Source organism: Pezoporus wallicus, unplaced genomic scaffold, assembly GCF_028554395.1.
Source record: "Pezoporus wallicus isolate ANWC-B61680 ecotype Strahan unplaced genomic scaffold, APGP_CSIRO_Pwel_v1 contig_13859, whole genome shotgun sequence".
Lineage (NCBI taxonomy): Eukaryota > Metazoa > Chordata > Aves > Psittaciformes > Psittacidae > Pezoporus > Pezoporus wallicus.
Window position 1 is genome coordinate 128,360 of NW_026637614.1, and position 6,000 is coordinate 134,359.

Sequence of the window (6,000 nt, forward strand, 5' to 3'; positions counted from 1 at the left end):
TGTAGCTATCAAAGACTTACTGGAGCTTACTAAGGGCAGAGCATAGACCATAGATTTTAATTCCTGAGTCCAATTTAACATGGTAACACATTTAACTAAGGCATATTTTAATGGCAGTTGAGAGTTAAGATTTTTTTATTCATAATGTAGTAAAAACCCAACACTACATGCTAGACAGACTGATGTCTCTTCATCAGGGACTGGAGTGATAGGACAAGGGGTGATGGGTTCAAACTGAAACTGGGGAAGTTTGGGGTAGATCTAAGGAAGAAGTTCTTTACTGTGAGGGTGCTGAGGCACTGGCACAGGGTCTCCAGAGGAGCTGTGAATGCTCCATCCCAGGCAGTGTTCAAGGCCAGGTTGGACAGAGCCTTGGGTGACATGGTTTAGTGTGAGGTGTCCCTGCCCATGGCAGGGCGTTGGAACTGGATGGTCTTAAGGAACTTTCCAATCCAAACCATTCTATGATTCTGTGCTTCCATGATTTAGATCCTGCGTTTTCATTTCTGATACAGACTTTTTGCAAACAGATGATAACCTCCTTAATGTGAGAGCTGTGTGGAAAATTGATTTGTTATTTTTCTTGTGGCCTGCAGCATTTCTGGGCAACAAAAAGCCCAATAACATATTTCATATAGAGTCTGATCAAACATTGTTTTTCTCTGGTGAACTGAAGAGTAGATAATGCTTTCACTCAAAAGGAATGTTTCAATTCAGTGCTCAGTTATTTTTTTTCTGTTAAAAACCAGTTCTTATTGTACAAATGTCATTTCTAATCAGCAAATCAAAAGGTTTTATTTTTAAATGAGATGCTTTTTCTACCAAGGATCTTGTGTTTCCTGCTAAGATTTTTTGTGAGTCTGAGAGCAAATAATTTGTGAAACTAATAAAAGCTCAGGAATAATTTCTAATTTACAAAACAGACAGTTTTCATCTGTTTTCAGTCAAAGTTTTAGCATTAGTGGAATCCTTTAGAGTGGATTGAACCCTTACATGAGGTGTTCTCCGGAGCTGTGACCTCCACATAGAATCATAAAATCATAGAATGGTTTGGATTGGAAAGCACCTTAATATCACCCAGTTCCAACGCCCTGCCACAGGCAGGGACACCTCACACTAGACCATGTCACCCAAGGCTCTCTCCAGCCTGGCCTTGAACACTGCCAGGGATGAGGCAGCCACAGCTTCTCAGGGCACCCTGTGCCAGCGCCTCAGCACCCTCACAGTAAAGAACTTCTTCCTTATCTCCAACCTGAACTTCCCCTGTTTCAGTTTGAACCCATCACCCCTTGTCCTATCACTACAGTCTCTGATTCCGGGCTGCATCAAAATAAGCGTGGTGTGACCAGCAGGTCGAAGGAGGTGATCCTGCCCCTCTACTCTGCTCTCATGAGACCTCACTTGGAGAATTGTGTGCAGTTCTGGTGTCCTCAACATAAGAAGGACATGGAACTGTTGGAGGAGGCCAGAGGAGTCCACGAGGATGATCAGAGGCTGCAGCACCTCCCATATGAAGATAGGCTGAGAAAGTTGGGTCTGTTCAGCCTGGAGAAGAGAAGCTGAGTGGAGACCTCAGAGCAGCTTCCAGTATCTGAAGGGGGCTACAAGGATGCTGGAGAGGGACTCTTCATTAGAGACTGTAGTGACAGGACAGGGGTGATGGGTTCAAAGTGAAACAGAGGAAGTTCAGGTTGGAGATAAGGAATTTCTTTCCTGTGAGAGTGCTGGGACACTGGAATAGGTTGCGCATGGAGGTTGCGAATGCTCCATCCCTGGCAGTGTTCAAGGCCTGTTTGAGTAGAGTCTTGGGTGACATGTTTTATTGCGAGGTGACCCTGACCATAGCAAGGAAGTTGGAACTGGATGATCCTAAGGTCCTTTCCAACCTTAACTATTCTATGATTCTATGATGAAGAGTCCTCCTCCAGCATCCTTGTAGCCTCCTTCAGACACTGGAAGCTGCTCTGAGGTCTCCATGCAGTTTCTCTTCTCCAGGCTGAACAGCCCCAGTGTTCTCAGCCTGTTTTCATACAGGAGGTGCTCCAGCAAAATGGAGTTCATGTTCCTTTCACACATATTGAGAAAGTTTCCCACTTGTAGAAACTATTTGGAAACCAATTACTCCCTGGAACATCAGTATTCAGGGTGGTTAGCAGTTCATTTCAGTATTCCCCACACAGTCCTTCATAAATTGTCTGGTCAGCTAGCATGATGTGAAAGCTGCAGAAAATACGATAGCAAGTCAGTAAGGTAGGAAGAAGACATTTTAAAGTAACAGTGTCTTGCCGCACTTTTTCAACAAGTTCCTCAATATGTGCATAATTTCTAAAGTTGTGCTCTGCAGAGATAAAATTCCCAGCAGAGATTTATGGAGTGGACTTGGAGGTGCTTAAGGAACTAGGATTTGTGCCTTCTGAAAGCAGATTTACAGGCGTGCACACACACACACCACTATTTCTGCTTCCTTTCTAAGCAGAGCACGCTCTATACATACACACACACGAGGGAGGAAAACTCATCCACATTTCACAGGCACACCAGGGAATGTCAGAATCCCATCTGAAGAGATGGGAAGGGCTTTGTTTGCATTTTTAAATGTACACAAAAATAGCTAAGAACAGGTACTCGCTTTATTAATTTAAAATAGGTTCCTGAGGGCTGTCTGGATGGGGTTTTTTGGTCTTTATGAGCTTCAGAGCATGCTTCAGGAGGGGAAGAAACTATTTTCTTTATCTAACTTGGGTAGTGGGATTTTATACCCAAAAGGGTAGCTTCTGTTCTATGCTGCAGATCAGAAAATCAAATCTGTGCCTATAATGCACTACGTAATAACAGAAAAGCTGAAACTTCCTTGTTGTGGTGCCAGGCATATTTAAATTAAGCTTGAAGGTGTTATTTGATAGTAATCTAGTTTCTTTGCTCAACCCCAATAAATAACAAGTGAGAAACATCTTTATTTTGCAGAGCAGTTTTCATTGGAAGGTACTGTAAAACTGATAGCCAAAGGAATTCTGAAGGCATTTGTCTCTTCTTGCTTGTTTACATGGCCTTCCTCATTCCTGGAAGAAATCAGAAGTCTAACCTCAAAGAGCTTTGGTAATGGAGACTGCAGTTTGGGGGCAATTTATTTCACCATTGGACTAAGCTTAGCATTAGGAAGCTTTGTCACAAAAGGTTCCTGCAGGAAAAACCTGTGGCTTCTCATGGCACTTAACTGCAGTCATAGAATCATAATCCATAGAATGGTTTGGGTTGGAAGGGAACTTGAAGACCACCCAGTTCCAACCACCTGCCGTGGCAGGGACACTTTCTGATAGACTGGGCTGCTCCAAGCCCCTGTGTCCAACCTGGCCTTGAACACTGCCACGGATGGGGCAGCCACAGCTTCTCTGGGCACCCTGTGCCAGCGCCTCAGCACCCTCACAGGGAAGAGCTTCTGCCTAAGAGCTCATCTCAGTCTCCCCTCTGGCAGGTTAAAGCCATTCCCCTTGTCTTGTCAATACATTCCCTTGTAAGAAGTCTCTTTCTGTTGCCTAGGAAAGTCATCTTAATACATGGTGACCATCACAGTCTTTGCACACAAGCAGACTTAGGATAACTTGCTGAAGGATGGAAATTTGTCACCAGAGAAGAAAATGGTGTCACTGAAGAAGAAAATGTCACAGCAGTAGCCAGTAGTGGGCACATAGGGAAAAGTGTAAACACAGGGTTTGTAATGGAGCAACACATACTCCTGCAACCTGCAGTTTGACTCTCTTTTCAGAGCTTGGAATAAACCTGCATTTGCTTGTGTGCAAAGAGTGTTGATGGTCACCACAAGCTGGTACATATTAAGATGACCTTCCTAGGCTACAGGTTTACCAGCAGCAGTCTTGTATCTCCCAGTATAGTAAGAACAGAGACCATCAAGATCTAAAAAGCAGAAAAGGAAAAGCAAAATATTAAATGTCTAGCACTGAAATCACTGTCAATGCACAGACTCAACTTGATTTTAAGGACTGCATATACAGTAAAGCAGTAAAAGCAGCTACCTGTAATATTCAAAGAGCTGCTTTAGCTTTCTGTTTGCATTAGTGACTGGTAGCTCTTAAGATGACAGTATACATGTAATACATGTAACTTGTTCAACCTGACACCTACTGAGCAATGGAATGTGTGTCTGGGACATTCTCTATTCTTTTTCCTTATTGTTCCCTCATACATTTCAACAGGTTCACAGTAACTTTGCCTCTTTACTTTCCTCACTCCTCTCCCCAGGTTATTTTCCAAATGGAGGTACTGCTGCAGAAAGGGCAAACAGATGAAGGAATTCAGAGCTCCAGTGTGCCAGTAAAACTGCATCTCTCTCTGCACATGCAAAAGCAACAAGGGTGAAAGGGGCACAGCAGTTAACCTTTGCTCTGCCTTCTGGATCACGGGTACATGACAACAGAAAATAACCACTCACTTCTGGTCTTGCAGGGTATATTTGAGTATTCTGGCTGCAGTATTTCCTCAGCCACCCACCTCTAAAGAACATATCATGGAAATAACAGTATATTTTTATCTCTCACATTTTACTAGGCATGATGTGTGAGCCACTGTTGGAGACAGAATACTGCCTAGGCAGACATTTGGTCTGAGAAAATGTAGCCGTAAATTCTTCTATGTAGAAGAAGAAGGGCTATAACACCTAGATGCAGCAAAATTCTCCTCTCATTTGTGATCCTAGGGCTATAACCAAAATATATCAGCTGCATAGACAGTGAGTGTTGCAGCGTTCTCAGTGCATCCGTATTAATGAATCCCATTACAAGTGTCACACAGTATCACAGTATCACAGTATGTTAGAGATTGGAAGGGACCTCGAAAGATCATCGTTCTCGGAGCAGGAACACCTAGATAATGTTACACAGGAATGCGTCCAGGCGGGTTTTGAATGTCTGAATCCCTGGGCAGCCTGTTCCAGTGTTTACAAGTTTCCCAGTAGATTTAAGGTGACCTGTAAATATTTCTACCAATTGAGACAGTGAAATATTTCATAGAATTGTAGAATAATAGAATGGTTTGGGTTGGAAAGGACCTGAAGATCATCCACTTCCAACCCCCTGACATGGGCTGGGATGCCTCACACTAGCCCATGTCACCCAAGGCTCTGTCCAACCTGGCCTTGAACACTGCCAGGAACGAAGCATTCACAGCTTCCTTTGGGCAACCTGTTCCAGCACTTCAATGCCCTCACAGTAAAGAACTTCTTCCTTATATCTAACCTGAACTTCCTGTTTCAGTACTTCTGCAGAATGGAAGATGATACTCCAACTTCTCATTAAAATCTACTCAGTGTTTGGAAGCTGGTTTGGGATTTTACTGATTTGAACAAATCCTGTAAAACCAGAGACCTTTCCAAAGACTTGAGGGCTTATTGACACTTAATGGAGTTAAATTCTGGACTGTAGAGACTGATCCTCAGCAAGCAAAATCACTTCACTCAGAAGTTCATCAGGAAGAAAATCTGAAGTTAAAAATATCACTGCAGCACCAGATGACATTGTTCCCTGGAAAGTAGGTCTTGTCAAAGAAACCTGTTATCTTTTCAAGGAGATCTCATGTCTGCTTGATAAAGAAAGTAATGCTATTATAACCTAGTTTGGTTTCGCTAGATCTTAGCCTTGTGGATTGAAGCTGCTGCGTATAAAGAAGCAGAAAGACACATATTACATTAATTAAAACCTCTTTCAGTACATTAAATGCTATTCTCAGTGGGAACAGAAGGATTTTCAGTGAATTGTACCTATGTTCATTGTTATCACCCTGCCACAGAAAATATATGGACTCAGTCAGAGATCAATATGATCAGACAAAAGCCGTTTATTACAAAGCTTTAACCCCTTAAATACTATTTCTTACATGCACTTACAGTGATTTGGCATATTATGATTGGATACATGTCTTGAAGACCCTTAGTGACTAACATATAATTGGTTAAGCACAGGTGTGAGAACTTGACCTCAAAAGCTTGCC

General features: G+C 42.7%; 1 long non-coding RNA gene across 1 annotated transcript in view; it reads left to right on the forward strand.

Moving 5' to 3' along the window:
• LOC130597804 (uncharacterized) overlaps positions 1-4,730 on the forward strand; it is a 40,147-nt gene extending 35,417 nt beyond the window's left edge. Inside the window, exons 2-3 of the long non-coding RNA XR_008971862.1 lie at positions 4,258-4,329; positions 4,462-4,730. This is a non-coding gene — a long non-coding RNA (uncharacterized LOC130597804). The remainder of the gene's footprint in view (positions 1-4,257; positions 4,330-4,461) is intronic.
• The last annotated feature ends 1,270 nt before the right edge of the window (positions 4,731-6,000 follow it).